This window comes from Bos indicus x Bos taurus, chromosome X (assembly GCF_003369695.1).
Source record: "Bos indicus x Bos taurus breed Angus x Brahman F1 hybrid chromosome X, Bos_hybrid_MaternalHap_v2.0, whole genome shotgun sequence".
Taxonomy (NCBI): domain Eukaryota; kingdom Metazoa; phylum Chordata; class Mammalia; order Artiodactyla; family Bovidae; genus Bos; species Bos indicus x Bos taurus.
The window spans coordinates 39729978-39742923 of NC_040105.1; the positions used below are offsets into that span (position 1 = coordinate 39729978).

The 12946-nt window shown below is 50.5% G+C and overlaps 2 long non-coding RNA genes across 2 annotated transcripts in view; one reads left to right on the forward strand and one right to left on the reverse strand.

Annotated features, from left to right (window-relative positions):
* Positions 1-12946, forward strand: part of LOC113887675 — a 65578-nt gene that overhangs the window by 23079 nt on the left and 29553 nt on the right. The window lies entirely within an intron of this gene.
* Positions 1454-10924, reverse strand: LOC113887673. Its single transcript, XR_003509790.1, has 6 exons — positions 10692-10924; positions 10363-10440; positions 6203-6273; positions 5584-5697; positions 3049-3142; positions 1454-1992 (listed from the first exon to the last, which is right to left on the reverse strand). It is a non-coding gene; the product is annotated as an uncharacterized LOC113887673 (long non-coding RNA).

Genomic DNA, 12946 nt, shown 5'->3' on the forward strand with positions numbered 1-12946 from the left:
TAAAAATAAAAAAATTTAAAACATTTTTGCTTCTCAAACGCTCAATGTTTAACCCACTCTCTGACCCTGCATCATTATTTCGAAATCTCCTTTGCAGAGCACAAGTCCTAGACTGGTAGATCTGACTCCACTGGGAAATTGCTAAAGCTTGCCCAGGTCATCTCTTTACACCCGCTCTGCCCAACTGTGCCAAGTTCAGAGACTCTTAACACTTGGGGCTCAAGACTCTCTTTAGAATCTGATAGAAGCTTCTACCCTCTCCCTACCTCCACACCCTGAATGCACACATGCATTGACACAGATAATTTTCCTTATGATTCCAATGATCCCTAGATATTCTGGGGCCTCCCTGTAGTCTTTCAAGGACCCCAGAATGAGATTCCCTAAGTCCCTCACATCACAGAGCTGCCCCTGATGGGCTTAAAGATTTCATTGTTAGTCATCTGCCTTCCTTCTTGGTGAAATCAAAGAAAGGGTGAGCTTCTTATAAAAAGGTCGTATGTGGCATCTCATCCCTTTAGAATGGTGCTATATTATCTGTGTGACAAGTCAGTGTAAAACATCTCTGTGTGTACAGAGTGATGTGTGTATGTGTAAGTATAGCTCTTCTGTTTTTGTTTTTTGTTTAGTCACTGTTGTGTCTGACTGCGACCCCATGGTCTGTAGCCCACCAGGCTCCTCTGTCCATGGGATTTCTCAGCAAGAATACTGGAGTGGGCTGCCATTTCCTTTACCAACACCTACCCTGCTGCTGCTGCTGCTGCTGCTAAGTCGCTTCAGTCATATCTGACTCTGTGCGACCCCATAGACGGCAGCCCTAGGCACAGTTAATTAGCATTTGGAACAAACTAATCAGGAACCTAGACTCCAGAAGTGGCTGCTGCTGCTAAGTCGCTTCAGTCGTATCCAACTCTGTGCGACCCCACAGACGGGGGCCCACCAGGCTCCCCCGTCCCTGGGATTCTCCAGGCAAGAACACCGGAGTGGGTTGCCATTTCCTTCTCCAATGCATGACAGTGAAAAGTGAAAGTGAAGTCGCTCAGTCGTGTCCAACTCTTTGCGACCCCATGGACTGCAGCCTACCAGGCTCCTCCGCCCATGGGATTTTCCAGGCAAGAGTACTGGAGTGGGGTGCCATTGCCTTCTCCCCAGAAGTGGCTACCAGATCAAATCTACACCAAAAAGATAAAAAATCTACATCAGAAGCTCTTTGAATTAGCAGAGGTATCTTAGAAATATTAAGATATATGATTTAAGAACAAGGTCCTATGTAACATGGGAAACTATATTCGGTTTCTTATAATAAACTATAATGGAAAAGAATCTGAGAAAGAATACATGTATATGTATAACCGAGTCACTTTACTGGACACCCGAAACTAACACAACATGGTGAATCAACTATAGTTCGATAATTAAAAAAAAAAAAGATTACGGACCCCTGGCACCCTCAGTACCATGCTCTAATCCGGAGTTCCATTTGGCCCCCTGCCACGTCCCCATCTTCAGAGGACTGTGGTGCCTGAGCCCCCCGAAATTTGGCTGACCCCGCCAAGAGAGGATCACTGTCAGAAGGAGCCCTGCATACAGAGTGCCTATCGGAGACCCTGCGGATGAGCAGGACGTTAACAGGCCTGCAGGAACAGGTCACAGTGCTGTCCTTGTACCTGCTTCCTAATGACCATCCATCCACCTGGCCAAATTCCACCTGAGGTTTGCTTTTATTCTCTCATGCCACCTGGCAGTGGGTGATGAGGAAGGACAGGAAGAGCCTCAACCGATTTCCCTGGCACATTTCCAGGGTAGCAGGATCAGCCTGGGGATACCCACCAGCAGTCCAAGTCAGACGAGACTTTGCTGTATTCAGAAATTAGACAGTGTCATCGAGACTCAGCTTCTCCCTGTCTGTCACCCTGGCTTCATCCTTAGGCTCTCTACTGATGGTAAGATGGCGGCAGCGTCTCCTCATGTTTACTCTGGTTCAAGTTTGGCCTGGAAAGTAAAGAGGATATTTTCCTGAGAGCTCTAGTGAACGTCCCCCGAGTGAGTCTGATTGCTATTCTGACCTGACTGGCATCAGGTGACCATTCCTGGTCCAGTCACTGTTGCTGACGAAAAGATGTTCCAATAGGTTGGCATGAGTCAAGAGCCACTCCAGGCAGGGGTGTCAGCTCCACTGGAACCCCATGGTTTGGGAGCAGTTAGGGGTGAGTGGCAGATGAAAGCTGCCTACAACTTCTTTTCCACTCCTCCCATTGAGAGGTAGAATCCATTTCCCTTCCCCTTGAATCTAGGCCAGCCTTAAACCTTGTTTTAACCGCAAAAAAATATGGTAAATTTCAAGGCTGGACCTTAAGAAATCTGTGGATACTGCTTTTGCATGCGTGGAATGTACCCTCACGGAATGCTCTAAGGAAGTTTAAGCAGCCGGGTGGAGAGGCCCACATTGGGGAGAATCTTGGAGCCCTGGCCAGTATCCTCAGCTGGACTCCCTGCCAGCACCCAGCATAACCTGCCAGCTGTGTGGTTGGAGCCATCTGAAACAGTAAGGATTGTAACAGGGAAGAGTCAGTTTTGACTCTTCCATGCTAGATCTGTTTCTGTGACTTTTATAATCATACATAATGGCCTGTGTCAGAGAATCCTGCCCCCCTCTGCCTGACCCTTAAATTAAAGTGCTCACCTGCAAATGACTGTAAGAAAAATGAAACTAACACATCCCCCCTGCCTGAGGATTGCCATTCTAGGAGATACTTGCAAGAATTAAATGGTCTTTTTTATTTTGTTTCCTCACCTCCCCCATCTCCGATCCATAAAAGAACCTGGCATCCAGACCCTGACAAGATGGTTATTTTGAGATGTTAGTCTGCTATCGTCTCAGTCAGCTGGCTTTCTGAATAAAGTCATATTCCTTGCCTCAACATCTCGTCTCTTGGACTCACTGGCCTCTCATGCACCAAGCAGAGCAAGCTTGGATTCGGTAACAAGACCAGCTGGGCCTCCAGACACCACAAGGATCAGAAGAATCACCCAGTTGAGCATACTCACAGAATTATGGGAAATAATGCTTATTGTTGCTTGAAGTCATGCAGTTTGGGAAGAGTTTTGTTACACAGCCATTGATAGCTGGTACACAGTGGCTCTGCAAGTGAAAATCAGAAGGGTTTTCCTGGAAATTAAAGAGAGTAAATACCAGATAGACAACAAACAGGAGTCCACCACAACGACCTATTCTGTGTAGGTAACTGAGTCACTACTGATGGGCTCAAGAAGACACAGAATTTTCCACAGCAGCATACCAGTTCCCACTCACCAGTTTTGTTAGTGTCCTGAGACAGTTGCTGTAGCAGCAGAGACAGTTTCTTAATTCCAAGCTCTGAGCTCCAGCAATAGATTTTTAAAGACAACTGTTCCTTTGGGGGCTCCTATGGCAAAGATGTTGGCCCTCCCCCACTGGCAGGTCACAATTGCAGGCTTCTGGGAGTCATTTTTGGAGTTCTGGAGACCCCGCCTAGAGTTATCACAACAGCCCTTCTGTAATGAGTTGGATGGTGGCTTCCCAAAAGCTATGCCTGGAATCTGTACGTGGGACCTGGTTTGGCAAAAGAGGCTTTATAGATGTAATTAAGTTAAAGAGATGAGATCATCCTGGATTACTGAGGTGGGCCCTAAATACAGTGATAGATGCCCTTATAACAGACAGAGGAGGAGAAAACACAGAGATGAGAGGGCCGCGTGAAGACGCAGGCAGAGATGAGAGTGATACAGCTACAAAGAATGCAGACAGCCACCAGAAGCTGGAAGAGGCAAAGGATTCTTCCCTAGAGCATCCGGAGGAAGCATGACTTGACCTCCAGGATTCTTGCCTGGAGGATCCCCATGGACAGGGGAGCCTGGCGGGCTATAGTTCACAGGGTCACAAAGAGTCGGACATGAATGAACACACACACACATATCCCAATGCCATTAAGAGGCTCCATCCATAGTCACTTCCTAAAGAGCAGGTTGTATTTGTCTGCTTTATTCCATGTGTGTATGTGGGTGTATCTGTGCTTCTGTGTGTGCGTTTGTGTATGCATTTCTGTGAGTTTGTGCTTGGTGTTTGGATGTGTGTATGTGTATTTATGTGTGTGTGTATAAATATGTGTGTGTACTATATGTGCATATTTGTGTGTGTTTATGTGTATATATTTATATGCTTGTGGAGAGGGGGCATCGGGACAAATGAAGTGCCTGTGGTAACTGTTAATACCATAAACTTGAGCTATTGTTTTCATAAATGGGAGGCTGGAGTTGGCCTCGTGCTGCTTCTTACCACTGCGCTGTTAAAATGACATTGCTCTGGAAGAATCCTTTCGTTCTGTGAGCGTAACCACGTAAACCAGGAGGAGCAAATTCCACTCCGTGGGAACTCGCAGGATCTGCTTCGCCCGTGGAGCCCCTAAGCCAGAGCGCGACAGCCCCTCGTGGCCTTTGTGTTGGGGACCAGAATAAAAACCGTGGGATTCTCCGCTGGTACAAGGGACATCACCGCAGTGCTTCTTCATACTTTCCCTGTGGCGCCTGTATTGCTGGTTATTAAGCATGCATTTTGCACCTGAGGCTCTTCTAGCCCCTGGCTTGACTGAGAGGAGTCCCTCCCCGCCCCGGTCCTCAGGAAGCTCCTGACCTGATGCTGGTGGCTGAAGCCAGCTCTGTCCCTCCTACCTTGAGCCCAGGTCTAGGTGAGTGCTGTGAACCTGGGGCTCAGCCAGGCGATACAGCAAAGCCAGCCTTTCCAAGTGGGTTTAGAGGAACAAGAGGCAAAGAACTAAAGCTGAGGGGTGGGGCGGGGGCTGAGGAAGGTGGGAGGGGGACAGCTGGGGGCACCCACAGCCCTCATTCCCCCCAGAAGTTCATTCCTGCTGGAGAGGATAGTTATTAGCGGCAGTATCAGTTTTTGAGTGCTCGCTGTGTATCCTAAGTGCTGGATGTGTATCTTCACACCAAGCCTCACAACAGCATAAATTATATTCCTGCCTGGTAAGGCCCCCATGGCTGATGCTCCACTAAGGATTTCTCAGACCTGAGGCTGCCCCACATCCCCTGCCTGAGTCTGCATGAGTCTGGACTTTGGGAATAGACACAGCTGATTCCAACCTCCTCCTCCCCTGGCTCTGTCTGTGCTCAGGGGTGCCTGGGCTCCGGTCCCTGCTTCCCTCCCTCCTTGAGGCTCAGAGCATGCTGGTCGCCAACAGGGCTGGGACTCCGGCAGCCTCTGTGCTGATTCCTGTGTCATTCATCACACAGGGCTCTCTTGGATGTCTGCGTTGAGAAACAAATGTTTTTCCCCTTTAGTAAATCAAGTGAAACATCACACACGGGGACAGCTGGTTAGAGCACAAGCTACTACTTTTCTCCAAGGTGAGGACATTGAAGGCACAAAATGTATGCAGGGCTGTGCATGGGCAATGCCCAGCCTGCCAGCTCAGCACATCCTGGCTCCCCTCCCCGCGCCCCTTTGCCTTGGGCTCCAAGCCAGCTGGGCACCGTGTCTCGCTCCCCAGCCCTTGAGGAAACAAGGTCGTCTTTCTGGCTGCTTACCCGGACACAAGGCAGGCTTGGCAGACACAGCCCTTCCAGGTGCCTCCCAGTATCTCAGCTTGTTTGGACTCTCCTCTCTGGTTCTTGAAACCAGAAATCTCCCCAACATGGCCCCTGCATTAGAGCGAGGAAATGGGGGATAGGAGTGTATAAAGCAGGTTTGGGCTGTAGACTAAGCGTGCTACTGGACTCTTGTAGCCTCTGCTCTTTCAGTTGCTCTTTCACCCCTCTGTCTTCAAGCTCTTAGACCCAGGCTCCCAACTGTCAAGACCTACTTTTTAAAAATATATTTTGTGGCAGTCATTTACACTTTAGTCTAAAGTTAACTGTGAAGTAATTCTCTGTCTGGAGGATTTGCACTTACATCTTTCTGGATGGAAATCATTCCTTAATGGGAGATGTGTCCCCATTAAAGGGATTTTTGACTCCTAATCTATAAGGCAGAGACGCATGGGTGAGGGGGCAGGGTTTGATGCTCCTTCAGACTGAGACTCCTACAACTTCATCCACTTGTCCTGCTTCCAGACTGCCTAGCTTACATCAACATCTTCCCTCTCTGCTCTCTTACTCTCTCCAAGCTTAAGTTGATCCTGGGGTTTGAGAGGTTTTGGTGACTCACCTTGGTGATTCATGTGAGAATTGTAAGATTTCAGGGCTGGTGGGAACGTGGAAGTCAAATAATACAAGTTTCTAGATGAAGAAACAGAAACTCAGGTTAAGGGAGAGGTGAGATGCCCAAGATCCCATGGCAAGTTATAGCAAAGAGGGGGGACCAGACCCCAGATTTCCTGGCTCCTAGCAATGTCCTTTTTACCAAGACCTGGAAATAACTCTCAAACACTGGCACCATTCGCAAAATGAAGTCCAGGCAGAAGCTGTCTGCTTTGCTGAATCACAGAGCATGTATCAGGGGTCTGGCCCTTCCAGGGTTAATGACACAGGCAGCCTCTGTGTGGCTTGGGAGGAATGTTCCTAGAAGAATTCTGTCTAGAAGAGGAGGCTCAGGGTGTGCTCCTTATGGTTACAGGGTCAAGCAGAGCTCGCTATTTTCACTGTCCAAACATCTCTCCTCCATTTGGCAACAGGGGTCTTTGATTTTGTTTTCCAAGCAGTCCAGAGCCCCTCATGCTCCCAAAGCAGAGTCGCCCTTGGCCGTACCTCCAGGCCAGCCTTCTGAGTTACTTCCTTCTCACCTCAGCACCAGGCCCCCTCATCTATTTGAAATCAGCCTTGACCTAAAGTTGCCTGGAATCATCCTAGGAGTACAGGCCAAAGGCAGAGGACCAGAATCAGTACGTGGTCTACTGGATCAACAGACAATACCCACAGACCACCTGGGTTCAACTCTCCCCTCTGCCGCCTCCCCGCTCTCTGTCTTCAGGCTGTTTGCTTAACCTCACCAGGTCTGAGAATCCTCCTTTGTCAGGTAGGGATCATTCTGGGGCTTGCCTCCCAGACTGTCATGACAGTTCAGTGGAGCCAATACATGGAAAACATTTAGCACTTACATACTAGAACAGTGTCCGCGTGTAGTAAAGTGTTAACTTAAAGTGACTCATAATATCTTTGCTGCCTTCTCTCAGAACCTCCCAGATGCCTCTCCCCCATGAAACTAAGCACTCCGAGCTTTGTTTTGAAAGGAGGGGTGGGGATGGGATATGTTAAAAGGAACCTGTGTGGAAATGTGTGAGAGTTATCTGAAAAAATTGAAATGTACCAGCCATACCCACTTCATCCTGACATCAGGCCAAACCAAGGCAAGAAAACTAATAAGATAAATAAGTCTTTATGTGATATGGAAAGAGAGAGAGAGACATGAAGGGAGTGAGGGAAAGGGAGAAGCAGCAGCAGAAGCAGGAGATGGAGTGTGGGGTCCTCTCTGCTCTGCTCCCCAAAATTAGCATTATTGTGCATGTGTGCTAAGTTGCTTCAGTCATGTCCAATTCTTTGCGACCCCATGGACTATATCCCACCAGGCTCCTCTGTCCATTGGATTCTCCAGGCAAGAATACTGGAGTGGGTTGCCATGCCTTCCTCCAGGGGATCTTCCTGACCCAGAGATCGAACCCGAGTCTCTTATGTCTCCTGCATTGGCAGGCAGGTTCTTTACCACTCGTGCCACCTGGCATCAGGTCATTATTCCTTTTCTTTTTGACATGGTCTTTGTTGCTAATGGCACCCCACTCCAGTACTTTTGCCTGGAAAATCCCATGGACAAAGGAGCCTGGTAGGCTGCAGTCCATGGGGTTGGTAAGAGTCGGACGAGACTGAGCGATTTCACTTTCACTTTTCACTTTCCTGCATTGGAGAAGGAAATGGCAACCCACTCCAGTGTTCTTGCCTGGAGAATCCCAGGGACGGGGGAGCCTGGTGGGCTGCCATCTATGGGGTCGCACAGAGTCGGACACGACTGAAGCGACTTAGCAGCAGTAGCAGTTGTTGCTAATGTACAGGTTAGTGCTGAGAAACAAAATAATGAGGAAAATGAAATGGGATGCTCTGAGGGAGCCAGTGGTACATAAATATTTTAACTGTCCAACAAACTTGAGTTCTATGCACATCAGCACCTTCATTCTCGCCCCTTACACCGTGCGGCACTGCACCTGGGTAGCTCTGAGCTGGCCACCAGCGTGGTCCAGAAACCTCACCTCTTCCCCTTCGACAAGCTGAGTATTGATTCTCAGGCCGGGGAACCGCCATGCGAAAGCTGCTGTCCAGGCTGCTGTGAGGGCCCCCTGTGGCCACAGTTTGGTGTTTATGGGCTGAGGGCAGATTGAGCGGCCAGCTGTCTGCAGCAGGAAAGTCCCTTGGTCGAAAAATGTATCCCCTACTGTCCTGTGGTAAATGCCTGAAATTCCACCATTAGCAATGCATTCCTTTGGGTATGCCACACCATTCTGAGGCCACAATTTTCACGTAAAAATGCCCCTCTGGGGAGTAACTCATGAAGACCCTGACACTTAAGATGAAAGAGTATTTCCTGAGAGAGAAGGTGAACATTGGCTATCTTGCTGGTGGGAGAGTGGCGGGGGTCAAGGGGAGAAGGCGTGTGGAAAAAGGGCTGTGGCTTGGAGTGCCGAAGCCAAACTTGGACAGCTGGGTTCTTATAACACTTTTAAAACATGGCCTTAAAGTCTTTGACACTCCTTCCAATGGGAGGTGGGGTTTATGGCCTCTCCCCTTGAACCTGGGTGGGCTGTGACTGCTGAAGCACCCTTTGTAACCTCTGAGGCGTTCAGTTATACAAGGTCATGAAGCTTCCTCCTGATTCTCTGGAACATTCATTTGGGAGTCCAGGGTCCTCAGGTAAGAAGCGTGACTACTCTGAGACCTCATGCTGGAAAGCTCACTCTGAGACCAACCTGGCAAGCAGCCCTGCTGAAGTTCTAGATACGCGAGGAAAGCCTCCAGAAGCAGAAGAGTTGTGCCATCAACCCCACCCAAATTCCTCACCTATGAAATTGTAAAATAGAAAGAATCAGTTGTTTCTAGCTGCTCAGGACTGTGGTAGTTTCTTCTGCAGAAGAAGCTAATAGAACAGCCAGTTGGCCTCACAGAATCAGGGCTGGTGGGGGTGGGGCTGGATTTGCCCACAGGACAGCCTGAATCCCTCAGAAACCAGCTACCTCAGTTCCCTGGAAATAATGCCGAGCCCACACTTGGGGCCTTCCAGCCCATGATGGGCCATTATCTCCTGGAGCAGAAGAATTTGGGGAATTCTCTACAGATAGGGACATTGACCTTCCAAGATGCAAGGCAACCAGCTGCTCCCCTGGTGTCCATGATTTGACCTGGTGTCTGGCCCTTCAGACTCCTAGAGGAGCAGTTGTGAGGTTTGGTGAGGAAAAGCATAGGTGTGGGCTCAGAAGCCAGAAAGGCCCGGGTTCGAGACCTGACTTAAGTCTAGAAGAGGGTGGAAGGAGCGAGGAGAAGCTGATCCGTAGATAAGGCTCTGTGTCTCCAGCCTGCTGGGTGGCCACCCTGTGTGGTGCCCACCTTGTGAGTGGCCCAGCCCAGGGCAGTCAGCAGCATGTGGCAGCCAGAGTCACTCCAGGCTGGTCACAGCTGGACTCCTGTCATCAGGAAATCTTTTCACTCACAGATGGACAAGTTCTGTTAGCACCTTGTTGCAGTTCTGGAAAAATAGAGACTGTTCATAAGGGGGAGAAGATGGAATTTAAAAAAGAGAGAGAGAGATTTTGATGAGCATGGACATAATGTCTTTTTTCTCCTAAGTGGCAACCACTTGATTTGTTTATGGCCCTGTGGTGTTTTCCAGACTCTTGCTTCCTCAAATCCCTTCTTTCCATTCTGACCTAGTTTGGGCTCCCTCAGAAGCAGACTCAGAGCAAGATTTGAGCTTAACTGGTTTGTTGGGGAGGAAACTCAGTGGTATAGGGGAGGCCAGCCAGGAAAAGGAAGGTTGCATTATCAAGGGAATAACTGCCACAGGCCACGGCGTTCAACACGCCTGTCTCCGAGTCCCCTACCTCGGGGCCAAAAGCTGACTAATTATCTTCTGACTCCTGTGGGCACCTGCTGAGAGCTTGGCCTGCGTAGGGCCAGGAGCAGACCCTCCTGTCCAACGGAGGTCACCCGAGCGCACAGAGGACCCTGCTGATGTGCAGACACTGGGAGTGCGGGGCCATCAGGGCCACACCTGTGCCTGCTGTAGGCTCTTTCCCTTCGGACCTGTCCCTGGCCTTCCCGGTGGGCCCTTTATTCACACACGATCAGCTGAGGATTCATTTACCACAATCTCGACAATCCATCTCTCACCTCAAGTGGAACGAAAGTCGCCATAATCCCCAGTTTCTCCCTCTGAGTTCCTCAGAAGAAAGGGATCAGCCTTCCTGCCTTGGAGACAACAGAGACAGCCTCAGAGAGTGGCAGGGCAGACAGAGCCACCCCTCCAGCATGGGGGCAGGACTCCCCTCCCCACACCATCCCGCTTTCTCTTCTGGCCCTGAGAGGGCGCAGACCCTGGCCACTAGCCGCTCTTGATTGTCTTTCCAGAAAGGCCTTGCCCCATCCTGCGCACCCCCTCAGACCCTGTGCCCCAGAGCCTGAGGACCTCCACCTTCCTGCTGGTGCGCCCTGGGCCTCACCTCGCTTTGCTAAGCCTCCACGCTCTGTCGAGTTGGGCCCAGCTGTCATTGCTGTGGCCAAGCCTTGACACGGAGCGCTGAGGTTTGTTTTTATTTTCCGTTTCCAAGGCGCCTTCTCTCCCAGGAGCAGGAGGTGCTGGGGAAGCTGTAATTTGCTAAACAGGCATTAATCTTCACATCAATCCCGAGAGGCAGGTAGAGCTTCTCGGTCAAAACACACAGGGTTGTGATCAGATGTGGCTGGCAGGGTAACGCGCAGATATTTGCACCTCTCCAGCCCAGCCCCTGCTCTCCCTCCTGGCAGCTGCCAACTTCGCCCCTGGGCGGTGGCCCACAGAGAACGTTGTCTTGGGAGAGCCAGGCATCAAGGCCATTCTGCTGCTCTCCCCTGGCCCCCTTAGTCTCTCTCCGGCCTTCCCCTCTCACACAGGGTAACTTAAAAGCAGCGTGGCCTTGGAGGAAGGCAGAAGACCTGGGTGTGAATCTTGCTATGTCACTTTTTTTCCATTCCACAAATATTAATGAGCCCCTGTTAGGTTCCTGGCACTTTTGGGTTCTGGGAATACAGTGATAAATGTTGGGGTTTCCGGAGGATCAATTAATAATACTCCTTTCTTCTCCTCCCGGCCAATTGAGAAATAGACATAGAAGTCCAAAAGGTGGAGTTCAAAATGTTCCTTATTACGGAGAAGGCTATATTGGCAGATGGGGCTTGAGATCTATCACAATTGTCTTGCTGACACTTGCCCCAGCATTGATCTGACCTGCTCAGCCCCAGGCAGGGCTGAGGCCCACAGGGAGCAGAGATGATGTGCTCTTTGGTGGGGTCGGGGGGTCGGGGGGGAGAGCTGCCTTCCAAAGGGAACCCAGAAGGTGCTGAGACTGCCCCCCCACCCCGGGGCCTGGATTCTTTGCTCCAACTCATTGCTTTGTTAGGGTCCCCTGAAGGTAGCCCCTGGGATGAGGATATGAGTACACAGAGGGTATTTGGAAGGGGCCGCTAGGGAAGATGGGGAGGGCATGTGGCCACAGGCCAAGAGTCACAGAGCCTGGCACATGCTAAGTTGTCAGTAAATGATGGTTCTGTTCATCTCTCATTCTGCAGGCAGGAACAGGTGACCCTCGGATATGGCAGTTTGACTCCCACATCATCTGGCTGCTTGGAGGGTGGGGTGTGGACAGGGGATATTAATGGCAATGGAGATGCTGGCACTTGGGCTCCAGCACCCCTGACCAATAGCGACAGGGCAGAGATGAGGGTGGAAAGGGCAAAGGCGGGGTCATTGTCAGGGAGCCACAACTCCTGCCTGTGATTGGAGGGGGAAATACCATTACCAAGTGACTCTCAAGGACTCCGGATTTCACCTCTAGTTCTTAGGCCTAGAGAGTTCTGTGACCCCTTGGTCCCAGAGATGTCGCAGCCTAGATGGGCACACAGATGCATACACAAGCATACACAAATACAGACATGTGCACACACAGACATGCATGTGTACACAATACGCACACACACAAATTACCCGCATTCTCAAATACTTATGTTCTCAAACATATATACAAAGGCACACGCTCACACGCACACACATTCATTCACCCACACATACTTTTTCTGCTACTTGCTGTGATCTCATTAGGCAGGAAAGGTGTTAAAGGGCAGCCGTAGGGACATGGCCTCTTCAACAGGACTGTCGGTGAGAAGGTCTGTACCCTCCCTCCTACCCGCAATTCCCACCCTCCCATTCCCCAAGAACTAGTCAGGAAGTAGGCCTGGTGCTGACCTCTGCCATTTCTCCCACAGACTCACAGCTCCAGAGGTGTCCAAAGTGAGGGCCTCTCCCCTGGAGCATGACCGGGAGGCCCAGCTGCTGCGGCAGGCCCCCATTCGAGGGAAAGGTAAAAACGAAGCTCAGGGACAGGCCTCTGCTGGGAGGTCCTGTGCTCTGGGCTCCAGGCTGGTGCTCGCCAGTCAGCCATGCACTTCCTCAGTGTACACTCAGAGGCCAATGTGTCTGCCCACTAGACCAGGCCAGCGTCACTACCTGTCTTTGATACTGGACAGGGGATGTGGCTTCAGCACAGGCAAACGGTGCCAGGAATGTGCCGCCCCCCCCCCCCTTATCCAATGGCAGGTCAGCCTGGCACAGAAAGGCCATGTGGCCCTCATGACCAATTTAGCTTTAGCCAAGAAAAGGGCATTTCTAGGGACTTGCGGTTCTGTGGACACTGCTGGTCAAAGGGAGAGAGATTGTGGTCAT